This window comes from Marmota flaviventris, chromosome 7, assembly GCF_047511675.1.
Source record: "Marmota flaviventris isolate mMarFla1 chromosome 7, mMarFla1.hap1, whole genome shotgun sequence".
Lineage (NCBI taxonomy): Eukaryota > Metazoa > Chordata > Mammalia > Rodentia > Sciuridae > Marmota > Marmota flaviventris.
This window is the reverse complement of record NC_092504.1, coordinates 32088166-32111919: the sequence shown is the minus strand read 5'-3', so window position 1 is coordinate 32111919 and position 23754 is coordinate 32088166. Positions and strand designations below refer to the sequence as shown.

General features: G+C 44.4%; 1 long non-coding RNA gene across 1 annotated transcript; it reads right to left on the bottom strand.

Moving 5' to 3' along the window:
* Positions 1-9385: 9385 nt before the first annotated feature.
* LOC114092560 (uncharacterized) lies at positions 9386-21908 on the bottom strand. The gene is made up of 4 exons (XR_003582763.2): positions 21225-21908; positions 20860-20959; positions 20658-20761; positions 9386-9621 (listed from the first exon to the last, which is right to left on the bottom strand). It is a non-coding gene; the product is annotated as an uncharacterized lncRNA (long non-coding RNA).
* Between the last annotated feature and the right edge of the window lie 1846 nt (positions 21909-23754).

The following is a 23754-nucleotide window of genomic DNA, read 5'->3' as shown; positions in this document are numbered from 1 at the left end:
TTATTGAGCATATATTATGTTCCAGGACCACATAGTACAGCCTCACTTGAATTGTCTTCACAAAAATCTCTAAAGTGGATGATGAATGGCTATTTTCCTGATTTTATAGATATGGAACTAGGTTAAATAACTTACTCAAAATTATCTTCTTAGAGGTAGTAGATAGATTCAAACCTGATAAGTAAATAACAAAATGTGTATGGGCCTCAGATCTGGAGTCCTTCTTTAGATAAGTGTCAGTTAAATGTTATAATATATGTATTAAACATGTAACAGTGTAACATAGTAATTATATTAGATATATCATAATATATCTAATATATGTTATATTATAAGCTGCTATATATTATTAATATATATTTTATATATTATAATATGTACTATATTAGATATGCAACAGATGTGTTATATATTATAGCACATAATATATAACGTATAACAAAATATAAATATATAAACAATGTATTATAAATATAATATATATTATTACATTATAACATATCTCTATTACAATCTTTAACTAGCTTGTCTGATGAAAGACTCCAGATCTGAGGCCTGACTCCAGGTCAGTGTTCATGCTGTTCTTTGGGGTGCTGGGGATTGAACCCGGGACCTCAGAGACTCCAAGCATAGGCACTGCTACCAAACTACATCTCCTGCCCCTCACTTTGTGTTTCCTAAAAAGTGGAGATCAGCGAGTGCTCAATATTAAAGATGTGCTAGCTGCAAATAAAAACCAGAAAGATTTTGTTAAAATGAGAGCTTTCTCAGAGTGGGACTCGATGGCTTTCACTGCTGTGTCCACAGTCCCTCCAATCCTTTTGGGACACCGTGGGAGTCATGACTGATGTGAAAGCAGAGACCGCTCATTGGAGGGGAAAAGCCATTGTGCACCATCGTCTTGCACCCCCAAAAGAAGAGGAAAGGAAAGCCATCTCACAACCCCTCAGCCCAGCTGGTTCTCGGTGCACCCCACGGTGCGCCCTGGTTATCTGGAGGGTACAATCTTTTGAAAGGCAGAACAAGCCGGAGCCTGCAGCCTGAGCCAGCCCTGCTTTGGGGCAGGTGTATCCGGTAGAGAAACAAAACACAGCTCTGTGGTTAGGCTGCTGGTGCAGCGGCTCGGCACCCTCACCCATCAGCCTGCCCCGGAGCGGGCCTGACCACACACAGCAATGTGGGGCCTAGGTCGCAACTCCCAGCCCCTTTTGGTTTAGAAGTCCGCGCTGATCTGGACTGAGCAACCTCAGTGGGCCAAGACAGGCCACCCACCGGCCGGGCACTGCCTCGGGCCTGTCCTGAAACCCTGCTGCCACAGACCACCGGGTGTGACTGCAGGAAGACGCACTTCAGGAAGCTGGACCCTGGCTGTCCAGGGGTTAAAAGGGCAAGGCGGGGATCTGGCCACTCTGGGAATTGAACAGTGTTTTGAGCCCAGAAAGAATGTAGTAAGCATTGGTCATCAACCCTGCCGCCTGCCTCTGAGCTCCTGAACCCAATTCCATTATTATCCTTTGCACTGGGTTTGGTGAATGGTTGGCAGATTTCGCTGGACCTGGAAGTGGAGAAAGGACTGGGGACCACAGTCAAATGTTTCAGGCCCTCTGTTCATCCTCACAAGGTCCTGCCCTTGCACCCACTTTGCAGATGGGAACTCTGAGTCACTAGAACCTGAAGGGAGTCACTGAACTCTGAGGTCTGATAAGTGGTCTCTGGCCGATTCCTCATCCTGCTCTTCCACAGACCCCTGGATTTCTGGCATATTATTCTTTTGCATAAGCCACATCCCCAACAGACGTAGTAGTAGAGGAAGAAGAATAGTTGATATTTGTGAGTGCTAAGCATCTTAAATGGTTCACCCCATTTAATGCGTGTAATGGTGTTTATGTGCGTGTGTATCATCCCCCCACCAACGAGGAAACACAAAAAGGCCAATTATCAAAGATCATGCAAAGCAAAGAGTCGAGCCCAAGTGGCCTGACCCTCGTGTTCAGACTCAGCCCCAATGCCACCTTTTAAGTCAGACATTCCTGAGTTCAAAGCCAGGCTCCATCTGCTAGTTGACGTGTGACCTTGGGCAAGTCACTTGATCACTGTGGACACTCTTTTATTATTTGTCAAGTGAAGGTGAAAATAGTGCTTACCACTTCAGGCTGGAAGGAGGAGAAATTAATGAGGTAAACCATGGCGCCCACTTTGCATGGCGCCTGGCATGCAGAAGGAGCTCAATAAATGGTAGGTACTATTCGCAACATAATCATGGCCCAGAGGACAGTTCCACTCCCTAAAGGCTGCCCTCTTCTCTTTCCAGATGCTGCCTGCTGTTGAGCTACGCAAGGTCCGTTTCACCTCAGCCTCCCCTCTGCAGCTGCACTGGGGAGAGGAGCCACAAAACAAGAGAACAACTCTTCCTCCTTCAACAGTCACACTGCATGCAGGGACCCATAGCAGGCCCCACACCGCACCTTCAGATTCGCCAAGGAGTTTGGAACACAGTGACAAAATCCAGGAGGTTGATAGCCTCCCAGAGCTGTTAGTCATAAAAGGTCGGACACCAATTTTGAGGCGTCTGAGAACAAGCTGGTGTGCTGCCAGTCATTGTGTGCCTCGGGACATTTCAGAGAGTGAATCCGACATGAGGAGCCAACTAAGAAATGACCACTGTTTGATAAGAACCCTAAAGTTTGCAAAAAAATTCCTCATATGATAGCTTCAAAACAAGTCTGAGGGTGGGGGACACAGCTCGGTGGCAGAGTACTTGCCTAGCATGCACGAAGCCCTGGGTCTGAACCCAGCACAGATCAGATAAAATCAGACCAGATGATCAAATTGAATCTGCACATTCTAAACTTTTTTTTTTTTTTTTTTTTTTAGAGAGAGTGTGTGTGACAGAGAGAGAGAGGGAGAGAGAGAGAATTTTTTAATATTTATTTTTTAGTTTTCGGCGGACACAACATCTTTGTTTATTTGTGGTGCTGAGGATCGAACCCGGGCTGCATGCATGCCAGGCGAGCGCGCTACCGCTTGAGCCACATCCCCAGCCCAAATCTGCACATTCTTTGACATGGCTCCTAGCCCGTAAAATGAGTTGGATTTACAAAACCCTGTGACTCCCACAGCTACCTCATAAAGGTGTCCTTGTGGGATGCTTGCTGTTCAACCCCGGCTGCCATGGGAGGAGGAAGCCAAGTGACAATGAAGAGGCCAGGTTCGTGTACTTCAGTCCTCAGCCCCCTAAGTGAGGTCCTAGCAGACCCACAGCCTTTGAGATCCCCCCAACCTCAGTCACCAGCTAGTCTCACGAGAGATCCCAGGTGAGAAGTGCTTCCTGTGCCCAGTCCACCAAAAATGGCTATTGTGTTATGCCTCTAAATCTGGAGTGATATCCTACATTAAATAACTCCAGTACCACAGTATATTTCACAAAGGGCTGCTTTTGGCCCACTGATATTTATCATGAGTTTTAAGTCACTGGTGATTTTTGATTCTTGGGAGCTATTAGTTTAGCATTTATTTTCATAAGATATAGCAATTTTTTATATTTATTTTTTAGTTATAGGTGGACACAGTATATTTTATTTTTATGTGGTGCTGAAGATTGAACCCAGTGCCTCAGGCATGCCAGGTGAGCACCCTACCTCTGAGCCCCAGCCCAACATGACAATTTTTGTAGGTGCTGATCAAATAATTTATGATTCCTAGAAATAATTTTTATTCCTTTATTTAAGAATAACTATGTAATAAGAACTGGAAATATGTGTCCCTTTTTATGTTCCCCTAAGAGAAAGGTGGCTTGGTAGCCTTTCATTGAAACAAGCCTGAGAAATACTCTGTGGCACCTGAAGCCATCGGCAACGGGGAAGCTTTAGAAAGAAGTGACCCTCGAGGTGCCTTAGAAGCAGGACTGTAGCAAATGGACAGCCGAGCCTTGATCTTGGCCACTCCAGCACATCAGCCTGAAAAATAACAGTGTAGAGGTTGCCCATAAACACAGCCAAATGCCACGTGTTTTCTAGAAGCTAACGTCGTCCTCCACACAGTGGATGTCAAAACAGACCTCAGCAGCTACCAAATATGGGTATGTACATAGACATTAGCATATATATCCACACACAAAGGTACACATATGCTCACTATGCAGCTTAGACACATCACTTAACCTCTCTGTGTCTGTTTTTCATCTCTAACATGGAGCTAATAACAACACTTTATTCAAAGGTTATTGAAAACAAGTGAGCTCAGAATAGCCGGAGCAACAGAATAAAACATGCTCAGTGCACACTAGTTATTATAATAACCCATGCATATAAATGTGCACATAGAAAAGAGACGGGAAGAAATTTAAGAGTTATGGTACTTATCTCTGGGCCACAGGATTATGGATGTCTTTTATTTTCTTACTTATATTCTTTATTTTTAAAACATCCTATTATGAATGTGTACTTTTTCAGAGGGTAGCTGGGTAGGGACAGTGGTGTCCTCACAGTATCTCCTGCTCTAGCACAGGGCACGGGGAGTCACCGGATGTCCTGCAGCATGGAGGGCTGAGGCGGGCCTGCTGGAGCAGGCTGGGGCCAGGTCGGGGAGAACAATGTGCTCAGCCTTTGTCGAGAATGTGAGGGGGGTGACCAGGGAGCGGGGTCCCAGGAGACTGTGCAGATCTGCACTTTGGAAAGAGGCTGCAGCATGAGAAGGAAGCGCCCTTACCCAGTAGAAAGGCCACAGGGCTTGACCTTGGGTCCAGGTGACCGCAAAGGAGGGGGTAGGCCATCAGAACACTCTACTAGCTCTGCCCTTCAGAAAACATTCTCCACTAGGAGGTTTCCCAGGAGGGGGCCCAGCTGTTGACCCCCAGCCATCCTGCAGCCCATGGTCACTACTCACTACAGGTGACCTGCAGCAGCCAGTCACCTGTGCCATCCCATCAGTCCCACTGAATTTGATGCCTAGTTTAAAGATAAAGAGGTATATGGCCAGGATAGTTATTTTTAGACGTAGACTTAGCCAAGCCATGGTACCCAGAAATTTGGTCAAACAATGACCAGGATGTTGCTATGAAGATATTTTTAAGATGAAATTAACATTCAAATCAGTAAAATTTTTGAGTAAAGCAAAGGACCCTGCATAATGTGGGTGGGCCTCATCCAATCAGTTGAAGACCTCGAAAGGAAAAAGACTGACTCCCCCAGGGAACAGAAAATTCTGTTTGCAAACTGCCTCTTGACCTGAGCTGCAACACTGACTCTTCCCTGGCTGTCCAGCCTGCCAGCCTACCCTGCAAATATTGGACTTTCCAGACTCCACAATCACATTCCTTGAAATAAAGTATCTCCAAGGTAAATCGGTATGTAAGTATGTAGGTAGATATAGATATATCCCATTCATTCTGTTTCTCTGGAGGACCCTAATGCACTGATGACACCATTGTCCAATTAGCTGAAGATGGAGTCAAGAAGGTTGTAGTCTTCATTGGAGTGTCAAAGGCATAGCTCTAGCCCAGCAAGGTGGCACACACCCATGTTCCCAGCAACTTGGGAGGCTGAGGCAGGAGGATAGTCAGTTCAAGGTTAGCCTGAGCAACTTAGTGAAACCCTGTCTCAAAATAAAAGGGCCAGGGAAGGGCTGGGGTTGTGGCTGAGGGGTAAAGTACTTGCCTAGCATGTATGAGGCACTAGGTTCAATCCTCAGCACCACATAAAAATAAATAAATTAAATAAAGGTACCGTATCCATCTATAATTAAAAACTATTTTTTAAAAAGGGGGAGGGGTGCAGGTGGATAGAGGGCCTCTGGGTTCAATCCCCAGTATCAAAACATAGCTCTGATTATACCATCATCCTGCTCAAAATCTTCTAGGGCTCATCTGCAGCTTTCCAATAAAGTCCCAGTTACATGGGCTAGCATTCAGGGATCTCTGTGCCTGGATTCTGTCTCCATTCCTGGTCCCTCTTCTGATGACTGGTAAATTAATTATTATGCCCCAGTATTCACTCTGTCTCTCTAACAAGATTGTACATCCGTGTCCTCCGTCTTGTGATTTGCACTCCCTGCTCCCCCCACACCCCACTGCTCCCACCCACCAGGGAAGAAGTGCAGGTTCCCACTCCATTGATTTGGGGCAGCCCCCAGAACTTGCCTTGCCCAGTAACGTGGAATCGATCAGACGTGACATGCACCGGTTCCTGCAGAAACTTCAAATGTGGCTTGTCTGTGGCTCCTGGCAAGGGGGGTGGGAGGAGCATAGAACTCTCTCACTGAGATCTTTGTGCCACTGAAGTCATGGAGTAACAGCTGCCCGGTCGGAGGCTTTTCTTGGAAGTCCATATTTTTATGCTCTGCTATAGTGAGAAACTGCTTCATTATAAGCAGTCAGCAGCCCGTGTTTCTGGAGGGCTTGTTAAATCACTTACGATTTGGGCTGGTTACATTATGGATTTTACTCTGTGTTTGGGGGGAAAGTGTCTAAAAATGAAGTCTTGCTTTATTTTTACTGAGGTAGCAAGACAGGAAACTATCCTAACAGTGGACATCAGACTCCCAGCTTGACCATGAAGTGTGTTTCTTTAGGTCACTGGGGATAGAACGGGAGACCCTGGGACATGGGAGGACAGAAGGAAATGTGAGATTGCTAAACCGCCCTACTGCAGAAATAAATAAGAATGTGGGGAGGGGGTGCAGAGGGATAGATCTGAATAAAAGAAGAGCAGAAAGAGAGAAGGCCAGAGTAAGCAAAGTCTGCACCCCAGCTTGCCAGAAGCAGAGGCCTCCAGTTGTCCCCCGACAAAACCTAGCCTCCCTCGTCTTGCATATAATAGTATTATAGCTGCGAACGTCACTGTCCCATTAAAGACTCTCATTTCTTAGGCGCCATTGCAGCCAGCGTGATCCTGTGGCTCCAGCAGAATGAGAATGTGCACATCTGCCTCCGTGAAGGAATCCTCGGCCTCCACCCTCCTCCTCTCCTGATGGGCTGCTTGTGCCTGTGGCTTAACCCAGCTCCGGCCATGCTCATGAGGACACGCCTCTCCCAGGGGACAGCAAAACCTGAAGCTAAAAGGAGCTGTGATCTGAGTGACAATGGAAGCAGACACCTCTCATTTCAAGACTTGTAGATAGAAAGAATGTCACAGATGGGAGCGGAAGAGACGGTATTTTTGTTTCTTTACTGTGGACCAGACCTTAACTGATAGCCCTGGCAGACATCACTACAGGGATTATGTGAAAAACAAGAGATCAGTCTTATTCTGTTTTTAAAATTTGCCCTTTCTGCACAGCAAATCCTCTATCTTTTGACTTTGGGCAAAATCTGTTACCAACATCAAGGCCTTGGGCAAGCAAAAGGCTTGGTAGAAACCAAGAAAGAAACTGGTGTCCACAACTGGCCCAAGACAGCACCAGACCAGGGAGAATGGACCCAGGGCGAGGCGCAGACTGGAAGAGCTCCTCAGAACAGGTGCCCCCAGCAAAGACTCACCTGAGTCCCCCAAGTGAGAATCAGAGGGTCTGGCCTCCCCACAGGAGGTGAATAAAGGGTGACCCTTCAACCTGGGCCACAGAGGGCCAGAGAGCTCCAGTGGGCACAGGGACAGGTGATTCCACCAAGAAGGCACGAGGGTGCAGTCTTCAAGAATACAGAGCTTACACAATCAATCCGCGTATGTGCGGGTCGATGTTTGAATTCTGTGTTCTGTGCCATTTTTTTCTACGTGTCCATTTTTAGGCCAACATCACATTGTCTTGTTAATGTCACTGTGCTGTCAATTTTTAAATCACATAAAATGGGTCCTTCAGTTCTATTCTTTTTAACTTATCTTGTTATTCCAAGTGCTTTGCATTTCCATATAAAATTTTGTAGTTTGCTTGCCAAAACAAAAACAAACAAACAAACAAATCTCTGCAGATATTTGGCCTGGGATTGCACTGAGTCTGCTGTTCATTATGGGTAGAACTTATCTCTTAATAATATGAAATTTTCATACTGTTGGGCAAGGAAAGTCTGCCCAATTAATTAATTGAAACTTCTTTAACTTTTCCCATGCTTGTTTTATAGTTTTTTTGGATACAAATTCTTTACATGTTTTTTAAAAATTCCTTTTTAGTTATATTGTATCCATTTTAAGCTGTTGCAAATAGTAGTTGTTTGTTTGTTTTCCTTTCATTATCTGTTTGTTGTCAGTAAAGAGAAAGACATTGGGTTTGGGGGGTGCAGGGAGGAAGAACTGAGAAGTGAAATCAGACTAAGCTTAGGAAACCATGGGTGATCTTAGCGCATGGAAATTCAGCAGAATCGTGGAGCCACAACCCCAATGGGAATGAACCAAAACATGAAAGAGAAATTAGGAAAATGGGGAACATTAGATTTTGAGAAGTATGGTGGAAATGAAAGTGCAAAGTATTTTAGGAAACAGGGTAGAGATGGCTATAGCCAGGGGCGGAAGAAAGGTTCAAGTGTTTTTCAGGGTTTTTTTTGTTTGTTTCCTGAAAAAGGTAGAAAAAGAGATTCAAAGATCTAGAAGCTGAGAGATAAACAACAACAACAACAAAAAAAAAAAAAAAACAGTGAATCCTCATTAATATAATATATTTCGTTTCCATGTATGTACGAGTTTGTCAGGATGAACCCATCTACTATGTATTACCATAAAGCTCTAATAAAAAATTACAAAAAAAAAAAAAAAGAATACAGAGCTTAGAGTCTGCTTGTATGAGTTCCAACTTCAGGGAAGTAACTTGAACTGCAAGCCTCAGTTTTCTTACTTGTGAATTGGGTATACTAATATCTACCTCATAGTGTTGTCAGAGAGATGTCAAAGGAATAACCTACATAAACCACTGAGCATGGTACCTGAAATACCATGAGGGATCAATAAAGATTAGCTTTTATTTTATTTTATTTTGGGGAGGTTACTGGGGATTGAATTCAGGGGCACCTCGACCACTGAGCTACATCCCCAGCCCTATTTTGTATTTTATTTAGAGACAGGGTCTCACTGAGTTGTTTAGTGTCTTGCTTTTGCTGAGGCTAGCTTTGAACTCACAATCCTCCTGCCTCAGTCTCCTGGGCCACTGAGATGACAGGCATGTGCCACCGCGCCCAGCCAGCTTTTATTTTTAATATAACATCAGTTCATTTCATCACAATGTTAACATGAAACCCAGGCTGTTATTCAGCCTTAGAGAAAATCTCCAACTTTAAGACACTTTGGCAAAGTCATGCACTCAGCTGTTCCTCACTTCACCTGAGGAAGGTCGGAAGGCAGAGGGTTTCACTCCGGCAATGTGACGTGTGAAGGACAAGGTCAGAACTCTACTGCTCAGGTGAAAAAATAGAGGAGGTTGGGCCTGTCACAGCGCATTTGAGCAACTCTAACAAAACACCACGGACTGGAGGCCTATCAACAAAGGAAATTTATTTCCAACAGTTCTACACATGATGAGTCCAGGATCCGGGGTCTGGAAGAGTCTTTGTCTGGGAAGACCCCACTTTGTGGTTCCTAGACTGTGTCTTCTTGCTGTGTCCTCACATGGTGGGAGGGTCAGGGGTCTCTCTGGCACCTCCTTTATTAGGTACATTAATCTGGGCATGGCGGCACACATCTGTAATCACAGAGACCTGGGAGGCTGAGGCAGGAAGATTGTGAGTTGAGGCCAGCTTGGGCAACCTAGTGAGACCGTGTCTCAAAAGAAAATGAATAGGATAGGGGATATAGCTTAAAAAAAAAAAAAAGATATAAGGGCATTAATCCCACCATGAGGGTCTGCCCTTGTGACCTAATCCCTTCCCAAACACCCCACCCCCTAACATCATCACCTTATGACTAGGATGTCAGCGTGTGAATTTGGAAGGCAGGCAGAGATATAGACATTAGGCCTGGCTGTGCCCAGGATACCCGTTAGTGACAACTAGAAGCAAGACTGGGGCCCATTATTCCAGTTCAAGGCATTTTAGCAAAACCATGTTGACAACAAAATAAAAAAAAAATTTCACTCAAATTTCAATGTGTCTTTCTCTCTCAGTAAGTGACCCACGGTCCACTCAGAAACTCAGACCAGAAAGCCACCGATGTCCTCTGCTTCCTGTCTGCCCTTATCCTCTGTGTCTGATGAATGCTGAGGTTTGTCTAGTTCATCTCTAAAACCGCTCTCAAAACCATCCACGTCTCTACCGCCACCGTCTACTTCCCACCACCCACAGTAGCCTCTTAACTGCTGTCCAGTTTTGTCCTCTCATTTTGCTCTCCTCTCAGCAGCCAGAGTGTGAGTGTGAGTGTGTGTGTGTGTGTGTGTGTGTGTGTGGTGTGTATGTGTGTGGTCTTGCTTTTCAGTACTGGCGGTTGAACTCAGGGGTGCTCTACCACATCCCCAGCCCTTTTGATTTTTTTATTTCTAGACAGGGTCTCACTAAGTTGTTGAAGTTGGCCTTGAACTTGCAATCCTCCTGCCTCAGCCTCAGGTTTCTGGCACGCACCACAACTGGCAGTCAAAAAAAAAAAAAAATTTAAAGCCCAAGTATAGCTATTCCTGTACTTAATACTGTACCTTCCTGTCCCCACTTAGTACTGTACCTTCCTGTCCCCACTTAGTACTGTACCTTCCTGTCCCCACTTAGTACTGTACCTTCCTGTCCCCACTTAGTACTGTACCTTCCTGTCCCCACTTAGTACTGTACCTTCCACTGGCTTCCCTCTCCCAGGGTGACTCCAATCAGCTACATGGTCAGCTTCAGCTCCTAACCCTCTCTCTGGCTCCCTGAGCACTAATGACACATTTTTCAGCATCTCTTAGAAGAAGCTTCCTGCCCTTGGATGCTGTTTCTCCACCTAGGGCCATCCCTTCTTCTCTACCTCCCTTCATCTTGCCAATTTATTCATTTGAAAACACTTTTATCAAGCTCCTATCCTGCGCCAGGCACTGTTCTAGCCCACAGAGGTAGCTGATCTTTTCTGTGACCCATGTTGGCAATCTGGCAAAACCTCTAGGCCTTTGCTCAGGCTGAGGCTTTCTAAATGCATAAAATAAATACAGAGGGTTATAAATGAAACCAAATAGGTTGACATTGTTACCAAGATATTCTAAAATTATGCTATAGTAATATATAAGTTTCATTATAGTTGCATTAAATAACAAGATCTATCAGTGGGTCTAAATAATGTTGTCACTTCATGTTAAAGCAAAATCACATTTTAAGATACCTGTATAACTGCAGTGTGTAACAAAGTCTCAAGTGCGTTGTGTACTATTGTCGTTTATTTCCTACATTCCCAATGAAAGGAAATGCTAAATTTCAGTTAGAGGTAGAAACGATAAAGATGTGATTTTTTTTTTTCTATCCAGATTTTAGAACCCAAACTGTATCCGCAGACCAAGAAGCTCCTCAGGATTAGTTCTAGCTGGAGGGAAGGAGCAGGAAAGCAGATTTATATAGGAGCTGACCTCATGGGAAAGGCAGATAACAAAGATGATAATTTTGAATTGCAATGAGTTATTTAAAATCAATGATTTCAGGAAATAATGAGTCATTTAAAGAAAATAAAGTAGAATAAAATTTATAAATATATAAAGAAAAGTGAGAGGTTAACCAAAGCCATCGATTAGGGTAATTAGAAAAGGGTCCCCAGGAGGTGACCCCAGCTGAAAGCCAAAGGAAGAGAGGGGGCTGGTCTTATAAAGAGCCAGGGAAGGATGTCCCAGAGGGGACAGTAAGATGAGGGAACGTGAGCCAGACCCAGAGAGCGTGGGTCGCAGGGCGCAGTGCAGGCAGATGGAGTCGAGGAAGCTGGCACACGTCAGTCCTCACAGGTGGCGCAGGAAGCCCCTGGTCTCCTGCCTCAGTTTCCCTCTCTAGAAAGCTAGGATGGCGTTGACAGGAGCATCCGCGGTTATTCTGGGAGCACTTGAGACCTGGGAGAGCCACTCTCCCTGGGAGCCTTTCTCCAGTGTCCATCATCTCTGAAGCCTCACAGTTGCCCTAGGAGCTGCAAGCTCTCAGGTCCCCATATGACCAAGGGATTAAGCCATTTGCTCGAGGTCACATAAGACTAAGCCATCTGACTTGGGGCCCCTTCCATTCCCCGCCACCTTTTCTTCTGCCTTTTGCCAGTGGTTAAAGCATGAGCTATTTCAAGTCAAATTCACCCACCTCCCCAGCTGTCCCCAGGACAGTCATCTCTGCTTCTTCCCCCCCTGCAGAGTAGTCTCCCAGGAGGAGAAATTAAAATTCAAAAGCAGCAGCTAAAAGCCACATGGCCTGAAGGAAGCCACTTAGCCCTCACTGTGAAACCAGGAAAACCATGGCAACCCGCTCCCGGGGCTCTATTAAAGAATCCAATCCCAGAAATCAGCCTCCACCCAGCGGGGGAGGGGAGGTGTCTCTAAGTGGCGGGTTCCCCTCCTCCGGCACCCTGAGGTGCTAAAAGCAGCCGCATCCCCATGGGGGCTTCTGCCAGCGCCCTGGAGACTCAGATGCACACCCGGGTCCTGTCCTTTCCCAGGAGAAGTTGCTCTCCAGAGGTAGGTAGCAGCTAGGAATATTAAAGGATCAGCCTTTTGTGTATTCACCATCCTGAACCAGCCTCCACCCAGCCAGGCGGGGTGAGAGAAAGAGGGAGAATCGGGCAGAGAGCAAGGGCGGTAGTGACCTTTTGTATTTGCCCTGCTTTCTCTCCCACACCCCCTGTCCTCCTACAACTAGATTTCAGAGCCTTCCCCTGGAGATCTCGTCATCTCCTTCCAGTGGGTGCTGTGGCCTCCAGAATAATTTAGAAAACAGGCGTGTTCCCACTCCATCCAGGTGTATTGGGCACACCTGCCCCCACCTGCTATCAGCAAGACGGAAAAAGGCCCCAGCATGTCTGTGCCTGATAGTAAACGCCGTAGCTCAGCTCAGGGAGACCTCCCTGGGGCAGGGGGTTTCGAGGTCAGAGGCACCTAGTGCTTTCCAGGGGCTCCGCACAGCCCGTGTTAGATGGAAGCTGCATCATCTTCCCTACACAATTTTTGTTTTTCCAATATCACCTGCAAGACCAAGGACACCCCAGAAACAACAGAGGTGAACGAACTTCTCGGAATCTTCACTTGGCCCAGGCATGAGCTAAGTACATCACCTGCACTACCTCCTTCAAACCTTATAATTATAAGATTGGTGCTATTCATATTCCATCTAATCTTAAAAATCACGATTTTACAGGATCAGAAACATATTTAGAAAATTGCCTGAGATCACGGAACGTTTCAGACTCAGGTCATCTGACTCCAGGGTTTCTACTTGCCCGGATTTTATCCATGGTCAAAGAACGGGTCTAGATCCTTCTGGTGGCAATTCCACCAGTTGAGTTTGGATCCAGAATGGCTTTGTCAACACGAGGTGACGTGGGTAATGTTGTGTCATGGGGAGTCTTACCCAGATACTGTAAAACGGTCCCAGAAACCCTTGTGAATGGAAAATATTAACTGCCCGTGCTTTCTCCGGGCACCTCATGGAAACCAAGACTTGAGCTGACTCATTCACACTGCAGACACCTAATGGTGGCAGCAGTTTCCTTTTTTGATGTGGCTTCCCTTTAGAGCTTATCTTGTCAAACTGCTGGAGAGAAACAGAGTTCCTTCCATTTGGCTAAATTCCCACTCATCTTGGCTACAGTGACATGGAAGGGAGAGAGAGCACGGAGGACAGCAGAGCGGGCGAGGTGGCTCACCGAGGCCAGCAGGCAAGGCGGGCTTCACCAGCCCAAGCGACCTGTGGATCTGCCACCTGCGTCAGCAGAGGGGAAAGGCGTGAGGCCTTGGATGGCCCCCTTCCAGCTGTGCTCACGGCCCACCAGGCACAGGGTGCTCCCAGGAAAACATAAACCCTGGGGCCCTAGGGAAGAAGAGCCTCCTTAGAGGAGATGAGAGGGCCGTCCACTGAGTGTTCTTTCCCGGCCTCTCCTCTAAACCCAGGCCCTGGGCCTCCTCGCAGCGAGCACACAGTTCCTTCCCTCTCTTGGCATCACATTCCCTTGGGAGCTGGCAGCATCCTGAGCGCAGTGTGGCTCCTCCTGGCACCTCCTCCGGGCACCCCGTACTGTGCTCACCCCATCCCATGCACTCAGAACCCTTTTGGTGGGTGAGACCCAGAAGGCCTTTGAAATCAAACCCATTTTCTCCTGGGAAACACAAGCTCACAGCTTAAGAGAGTCAAGGCCACCTGGGGGCAGAAGGTGGAGTGGACCCCAAGGAGGCCATGTCTAGAGAGACTCGGAAGAGGCAAAGTAGATGTCGAAATGCAAAGGGTGGTTCTGTGACGTGACAGAAGGCACTACTCCACATCCTCAGTGCCAGATTTTATTTAAGAACATTTGTGTTTCATTTGATTGAGCAAATGATACATCCCCACTGGGCTACGCTGAAACTCGAGGTGAATTCTGGGAGACAGGCTCTGAAGGGTGAGCAACCAGATTCTTGTTGTGTCACAGATAAGAGAGAGAGAAAGAGAGAGAGAGAGTATGTGTGTGTAAACCCTACTCCTGGCACCACCGAAGCCCTGGTGCAATGTCCCAATAAGTCTTCTCAACAAATTAAGGCACAGAAGACAAAATCAGATTCCAAGATGTCACCTCTATTACTGATAAAGCCAGGTGAGGGCTAAATAAGGCTGTTCCCTGAACCCCAGAATCAGGTGGATTTCTAAAAGCTCAACAGGGGGTGGGCAAGAGGCCAATACCCAGATGCTCCCAGAAGGCTCCCAGCATCCAAGAGGGAGGAAGAACATGCTGGCTTTGGCCAGAGAATAAAGAGAAGAGCGGGGCTCAAATAAATAAATAAATAACATGGTTGCTCTCTACCTCCATCAGGTGGGTAAGTCACTCGACCTCCAGGCGTGGAATGAGGTAAGGCAGAGAGACTCCCAGAATGACATTAATCAAGCTCTCATCACAAGAAGGAAGTGTCAAGCATGGGAAGAAGTGTCCTCTGCCATACCATGTGTGACTCTGAATCCCATCATGCAAAGTGAAATATGCAAATCCAAAAAAAAACCAAAGGCTAAATGTTCTCTCTGATATGTGGGTGCTAATACACAATCAGGTGGGTGGAGAGAATAGAAGTCCATTGGATTAGACAGAGGGGAATGAAGGGAAGGGAGGGTGGGTGGAAATAGGAAAGACAGTAGAATGAATCGGCCATAACTTTGCCATATTCATATATGAGATTTATATATTGTGTCCCACTTACGACCGTGAACCCCTGAGGGAAGGGACTGCATTTCGCTGGTCTCATTTGCCAAAGTCTTGTACTCTGAAGACACAGAAATGTTTGCAGAAGGAATACAGACCTGCAGTCCAGACAGAAACAGGTGCAAATCTTCTCAATTACTGTGGAAACCTGAGCAAATTATTTACCTAGAGCTTGCAAACCCATGGCCCACAAACCACATCCAGCCCAGACATGATCTTTTTGATCCACATGGTACTGGCCCACAAGAGTCTTAAAAGTCTGTAACTTAACGGACAGCATTAAAGCTCAAGAGATTTTACATAAAAATTTAGGTTTCTCAATCAAGAACATGAACAAAGAGCCCACAGAATGGGAGAAAATCTTTGTCACCTGCATCTCAGATAGAGCATTAGTCTCCAGAATATATTTTTTAAAAACTCAAAAACCTTAACACCAAAAAATAAAATAAAATAACCCAATCAATAAATGGGCAAAGGAACTGAACAGATACTTCACAGAAGAAGAAATACAAATGGTCAATAGATATATGAAAAAATGTTCAACATCACTAGCAATTAGAGAAACAAATTAAAACTACACTGAGATTTCATCTCACTCCAGTCAGAATGGCAATTATCAAGAATACAAGTAACAATAAATGTTGGTGAGGAGGTGGGGGGAAAGGTACACTCATACAGTATTGGTGGGACTACAAATTGGTGCAACCACTCTGGAAAGCAGTATGGAGATTCTCCAGAAAACTTGGAATGGAACCACCATTTGACCCAGTTATCCCACTCTTTGGTATATACCCAAAGGACTTAAAATCAGCATACTATAATGACGCAGCCACATCAATGTTTATAGCAGCTTGATTCACAATAGCTACACTATAGAACCAATCTATGTGCCCTTCAACAAATGAATAGATAAAGAAAAATGCAGTACATATACACAGTGAAATATTACTCATCCATAAAGAAGAATGAAAGTATGGCATTTGCCAGTATATGGATGGAATTGGAGACTATCATGCAAAGTGAAATATGCAAATCCCCAAAAAAACCAAAGGCTAAATGTTCTCTCTGATATGTGGGTGCTAATACACAATCAGGTGGGTGGAGAGAATAGAAGTCCATTGGATTAGACAGAGGGGAATGAAGGGAAGGGAGGGTGGGTGGAAATAGGAAAGACAGTAGAATGAATCGGCCATAACTTTGCCATATTCATATATGAGTACATGACCAGAGTAAACTCCACATCATGTACAACCACAGGAACGGGAAGTTATACTGCATGTATATATAATATGTCAAAACACATTCAACTGTCATGTATAACTAACAAGAACAAGTACAAAATTTAAAAAAAAAAAAAAAAGATCTATGTTTCTGTTTTCTGAAAACTTGATGTGGTAGATTGAAGCAAGAGTGGCTTCAATTCCTCACCCCCTCCCTTTGCCCACACACTCTGCAATGACTCCACACTTCCTCCCACAAAGGGTCGGATACTGTGTCTCCACTCTGTCTAGACTGGCCTTATGACTTTCCTTGGCCAATAGAATGTGACAGAAAGGACGGTTTAACAATTCTGGGGTTGGACCTAAGACAGCTAATACACTTTCTCTCTCTTTCTTGGAAACCTGTGATGTAGCCATGTGAACAAGCTGAGGCTAACCTGCTGGACTTGAGAGATCATATCAAAGACAAGTAGTTTCAGCTAGCCCAGCCCAGGCCCAAGACATGCGAAACAACCCATCTAACTTCAGCAAAACCAACCTACAACTAACCTGATCACACATGCAGCCAAGACTGGAAGAACTATTCATAGGTTGTGAACAATAATAAATGCTTATTGTTTTCAACTACAGTTTCAGAGTCATTTGTTACACAGCAACAGCTAACTGATACACATGGCCATATTGGGCAACCCTTAGCTGGGGCTGGGCAGTCTCTTGAGCCAAGACATTCTTCCTAACAATGTCTATTGTTTCTCTGTCACAGCAACTGAATAACAGTTTCCATTAATTGTCATTCTTGGGTTTTGTTTTTCTCATCATTGGGTTAACAGTAACCTTAAATGGTTCTACGAGCCGTGACTATCAAGACTTACATGTCAAAAGAGATTGGGAGAGCTATGTGATCTAAGAAAAATGGGAAAGAGGAAGGGTTGGAAAAGTCTTCTAAAAGTAATCTCCTGTAACAACTTGAGCTCCATTTGCACTTCAGTTTAAGCATTTGTTTTAATCCCTGTTGGTCTTGTTTGTTTGGTTTTTTGTTGTTGTTGTTGTTTGTTTGTTTTTTAATCCTATAAAGTGGAGTTAAATTTGCGTGCCTCAGAGAATTCCTTAAGAATTAAAGCTGGGTACCACGGCATATACCTGTAATCCCTTGGGAGCCTGAGGCAGGATTGCAAATTCAAAGCCAGGCTCAGCAACTTAGCAAGGTACTTAACAACTCAGCGAGACCCTGTCTCTAAATAAAATACAGAAAGGGGCTGGAGATGTGGCTCAGTGGGTAAGCACTCCTGGGTTCAATCCCTGGTCCAAAAAAAATAAAAAAGAATTGGGTTAAGTTTAGCAGGACAGCATAGTGGTTTAGTGCATAAACTCTGACACAAGATTGCCTGGATTTAAATCCCAGATTTGTCACTTACTAATTAATTCTATATGTCATGCAAACCACAGCCCCTGCTAGATGTCCAGTATAGCCACTTTAGTCTTTTTTGGTCTTAAGATTTCTTCCTGATCCTTACATTGTTCCAGGCAGTTATTATCAAAGTTAAGTTTAAAGGAGATTATTATTTTACAAATGTTCTAAGAACTCATAGGAACAGAACAATCCTTTCTGGTCAAAGTACAAACACTCTCTAAAGGGACCTCTTTGAACTACAGGACAAAACCCAGAGCATATTTACAGCATTCATTCACCCCATGAAATATTTAACCACAAAATAAGTATCACATGGGAAAACATGGAAATTTGTTCAGAAAATAGTGCTAAGTAAAAAGAATATGTATACAAAATAGTACTTGAACATTAATTTGCAATGCTACCAAAATATGACCGCACATTAAAAATGATTGGAAGAGAATATGGCATAAATAGCTGCCATCTCAAGTTCATAAAATTTTAACAAGAATACCAAAATTTTAAAATTTGGAAAACACAGATCATATTATACTATCGTAAAAAGTATAAGCATTTGGGCTGGGGTGGTGGCTCGGTGGCAGAGCACTTGCCTCTCACATGTGAGGCACTGGGTTCCAATCTCAACACCACATAAAAATAAACAAAATAAAGATATATTTTTTAAAAAGTATAAGCATTTGCAGGAGATTTCTTAAAGTGTCTCACAATATATTATTTTATTGGCACTTATCAATACGTTTAATTTAGAGCATTCATTGGGAGGCACAAGAACAAGCAGTTAATGACACTCATTTTGCTCCCTTAAAGCCTGGAATTGGAATGCTCACACTCAGGGCTTTCGCTCACCACCATTCCTACACTGGTTCCTCCTTGTGGTTAAAAAAAAGAACAGAAAGAAAACTCCAACACCTCTAGCTCCAGATCACAGTGTCAGGGGAAATGAAAGAGGCCATCCTCCGCAATGGCGGCCGGTCCAGGTGCTCAGCCACCCAGGTGGGGTGCGGGACAGCGGGATCCCAACTGCCCCTGGCCTGAAACCCTGCAACAGGAATGTTTCAATCACTCTCAGCTTTCAACGTGTCCCCGAGGTTGTGTGTGGAAGGGACTGTCGTGCCCCCCGGCCCCTGCCCCCATGGTACCACTGAGCTGGCCTCCGGCTGCTCCATCATTCTTCCCTACGGAGAGCATGGTGGATTAACTGGGACCTGGGTATTTTCCTGGTTTATGTTAACAGCGAAGGGGCTATTGAACGAAGACGTCTTAATTGGCGAGCCAAGTGGGACTCGATTCTCCTCCTGTCAGTTCAATACAGACTCCTGTTTCCAGGTCTGTAAAATGGGTTGATTCTTTTTGCCCTTTCTCCTAGTTCATGGGGGTGGGGGGTGGGGGTCGGCATGATAGCAGCTAATGGGCCAGGCCCCATGCCAAGCTCTTAATATCCACCTACCTCACTTAGTTCCCACAGAAGCCCCAACCAAAGTATTTGCGTTGTCCCCATTGTGTGACTCCTGGTCCTTGGTCACCCGACTACCAAACAGATGCGAATCAATCGAAACTCAGGTCTTGCTGATAAGGCTAAAAGCTGGCTTTTGCCTTCACACCACATGCTCTTCATGTAGATTTATAAAACCTCTTAGGAACACGAGTTAAATATATAAAAAAAAAAATCTCAGAGACACACATTAGAAGAGTGATGAGCCGAAGGGACCATTGCGTCCTGGTATTTATTCTTTGTAAGCAATATTGGGTTCCAAAAGAATCCATTTCTGAAAAGCACCCTTCTCTACTTGCTGTACAGCATCTGAGAACATCAAGGAGATTTTAAAAATTGCTCTGAACCCCTGAACTTGCAGTCATGTGGTCCCAGCTCAGCACCGGAAGGGACCTTCACAGCCACAGTCACAGAGACCTTTGTTATTGAAACTGGTTCTGGGTAACGGCAAGGCCACACCGAGAGCCAGTCCCAGCCTGACGTTGCCAGGCCTCCTTTATTTCTCTGCCCCTTTCCTTCTCTCCCTCACTCTCCACCTGCACCAACCACATCCTTGGACATCAAGAGGCTCTCCCGCCTGCTGGGTGTCTCTCTCCCAGAGCTCCCCAGCCCTACAGGGGGAGGTCTGCAGGTGTGAGAGCCTCCCCCAGACCCAAGCTACTCTCACCCACCACACTCTAGTCTCATATGCCCCCTACCCAATCCATTTGAAGGCAACTGCAGCCAAGATGTTTGCAGAGCCAGTGGAGAACAACATCTCCAATCTGCACACAGATTCATGCAGTAGCAGAGAAATGAACCAGAACGAAGGCGAACACAGAAACACCACTAAGGAAGGCCTTGGCTTTAACATTGAAGTGAGACCCAAACCGAAAAGTCCCTGTGGAACACCCATCACCCAAGCTTCTGCCTTTCTCCTTCTGCTGGAACTGCTACTGAGGAGCTCACTATGACATTGAAGAATACAGTGGACACATCCGGGGTTTTTTCTACTTAAATCATCAGTAGCATTTGACAAAATTAAAGACAGCATCAGTCCCTAGATAATGAGGTCACCTAGTTATGGGGTTCATCCATGCCCCAGTGGAAAATGGATGGGGCAGTATTCTTTGCATTTGGTGAATATATACTTGTGCTTAAGTTAACTATATACAGTAGTCCCCCCTTATCTGCAAGAGATATATCCCAAGACCTCCAGTAAATACCTGAAACCACCGATAGTACTGAACTTGATACAGACATGCATTGCTTAATGACGGGATATGTTCCAAGAAACTCGTCTTTAGGAGGTTTCATCATTGTGTGGACAACATAGTACTCACCCAGGCTACACCCAGTTGTAGCCTGCCACATGCTGTCCATCCTTGACTGAAGATCATGGTGGGGCACATGACTGGACTGCCTTTTCTTATGCATACATTTGGCACTATAAGAGATTATCAACAATAATAAAATAGAATAACTATAACAATATGCTGTAGTAAAAATTATGTGAAAGTGTTTGCTCCCCCTCTCTCAAAATACCTTATTGCAATTCACCCTATTTGCAGCCCTCTGTTGACCTCAAGTCACTGAAACCACAGAAGTGAAACCACAGATGATGGGATCTATTGCACAGGTCCATCTATAAAAGAAGTTCATTCTCAATCAAGCTTTTTATTATTTTAATTAATTGTTATAGCAAATCCCTCCACAGATGAGTTAAGCCTAACAAGATGTAATATTGTCACCTACTAACCACACCTCTCCACTATGACTCAGAAACTGCATAATCTAGCGATTAATGTCACAGACTTACTGGAACCTTCTGAAACCTCACTACCTGACACGGAGGCTTATCGGCTTAAAGACTAAGAAAAATATATATATAAAAAAAGGAGGGTTCTCACGAGCAGTTGCAGAAAGGTGCTTCTCTAAGGAGTAAGGGAAACCACAGTTCCACCCATGCTCTTCTCACCAAGCCTGTGTCCACTTTGCTTCACTTGTAGAGCTGTGTCTCCAGAAGGGGTGACTTCTAGTTTATACAAAGGTGCCAAAAGGCTAACCAGCAACTCTGAAACCTTTTCTCAAGAGGTGATCCTGAAATAGAGCCCTCCGTCTTCTGTGGAATTTGACTGTAGGATCAGTTACCTTTAGAACCCAGCACCCGGCACAGAGCCGTACTCTATAAATACATGTTGAATTAATTAACAAATATAAAACAATCTGAGAATAAGATACAGGTGCCCAATGTTGTGGAATAGAGCAGTGTTTCTCAGTGTGTGGTCCAGGAGTCCCTGGGGCTCCCCAAGACTCTGAGGAAAACATGAGATCAAAAATCATATTCCTAATAATACAAAGATCTTTCCTGTCTATTTCACTTGTGTTCTTCACAAGTATACAGGGCTCAAAATTTGTTGAAATAGTTGAATATTCCACATTGCAACTAGCTTTAAAAAAAACCATTAATATCAGCTTTTGGAATATCAAAGAGAAATACCCACAGATATCTGAGAATTATACCTCTCTTTGTTCTAACCGGATGTATGTTTGAAGATGGATTTTCTTTATATATGGAATCTAAAACAACAAATTGCAAACGGTATCATATTAACTACTGAGGTAGATATGAAATCCAACCACCATCTATTAAGTTAGAAATTAAAGCTAGTGCAAAAATATAAAGCCCTTCTTACTTTTTTTTTCAGGAAAATAGTTGCTTGTATTCAAGAATGTGCTACTTATGTTAACATTTAATGGGTTTGTGATTGCTGTAAATGAAATAATAAATAGTTTATAATATATCCCGTGAAATTTTAATAAAATTCACAACTCACATCAACAAAAACTCTTTGCTTTGCAATGATTTTTAAGAGTATAAAATGGTCCTCAAAACAAAAAGTTTGAGAACAGCAGATACAAAACAAATTAGATTAAATTCAACTCACTGAGGACTTCATGAAAATAGATTCTGGACCCTGGCCCTCTAGAGCTGCAATAGAAGACTGAGAATTTGTATTTTATAATACAAATCCCCCCAGAATTCTGACTGTCATTGGTAGAAATAATAAATATGATAAAACTTTGGGAAATGCAGTATCAAAATGCACTGCCATTGTCAGAAAAGTCTTTGGTCATTAAACAAACATTTAGCAACACTGCAGTCATCCCTTGAAAGACCATTCCAGCCTCCAAGTATATCAGAATCTGCAGATGCTCAAATCTCTTATATAAAATGGCAAGGCATTTGCATATAACCTATGCACATCTCCCCGTATTCTTTAAATCAACTGAAGATAAGATTATTTATAATGCCCAATACAATGTAAATGCTATATACATAGTTGTTAAACTATTGTTTCAGGAATAATGACCAAAAAAAAAAAAAAAAAAAAAGAATCTATCCATGCTCAATATAGAAGCCATTCTTTCTGAGTATTTCTGAATATCCAGAATCCATGTACATATAATCCAGGAAATGTAGGGCTCTCTATGACGTGGTCCAGATGCTACTGGAAACATTGGGCAGACACCAAGAAACAAGATGCAGCTCCCGTCCTGAAATTCTCAAATCATTGGGAGAGATGGACAGGGCAGAGAAGAGGACACACAGTAATGGGCCTGGGGTACAGGAAAGAGTGCTGTTGGACACAGGGGCAGAGAAGCCCACACCGAAGAGCTGGCCTCCGACCACAGGGAGGCTTCGAAAAACAAAGGAGAAAAGGTGATGAGGACCCAGGTGCGATGGCCGGGATGCCTGTGTGATGGGCAGCACTTTGACTGGCCTGGCTGGCGGGAAGGCCCGCTGGAGAGCAGAGCAAGGTCGGGTCAGGCAGGCTGGAGAGGAGTCCCCTGGAGCTTGGGGGAGACAAGATGAAAAGTCCTGCTTAGGGTATAACTCTGGAGACTCACCAAAGGTAGCAGGCCCTCAGGCTGAAGGATGGGAAGCCTGCTCCTTGGTAATTAGAATAAAATGATTTTGGAAGCCAGGGGCCAGGCAGGACAATAGCAAAAATGCTCAGGCCCCCTGGTGTAAAATAAATTAGATAACCTGCTAAAAATCAGACAGTGGGATAAAATAAATTTAATCAACTCTCCCTGAACTTCCTATGCCCTTTTCTTAGGGGATTTCATGCATCCTTTTATAGGAGCAGCTCTTGAAATTCTGGGGTCATGGACGCTTTTGAGAATCTGATGAAAACTTTAGATATTCTCATCAAGGGATAGAAATGAATTAAAGCAAAAAATTGTGTGGCTAGGCAGGATTTTGTTCACTTTTGTATTGCCTTACCTTATATTCTCTCTCTCTCTCTCTTTTCTTGTCCTTCTTCTTTCTGAAAGAGGTGTCATCTAATAAAAGAAGGGGGGGCGATAAAAAGGTGATTTTAGCAGAATTAAGCACTGGTGTCCTGTAAGAGGCAGAACATTAGCTGCAGAAAC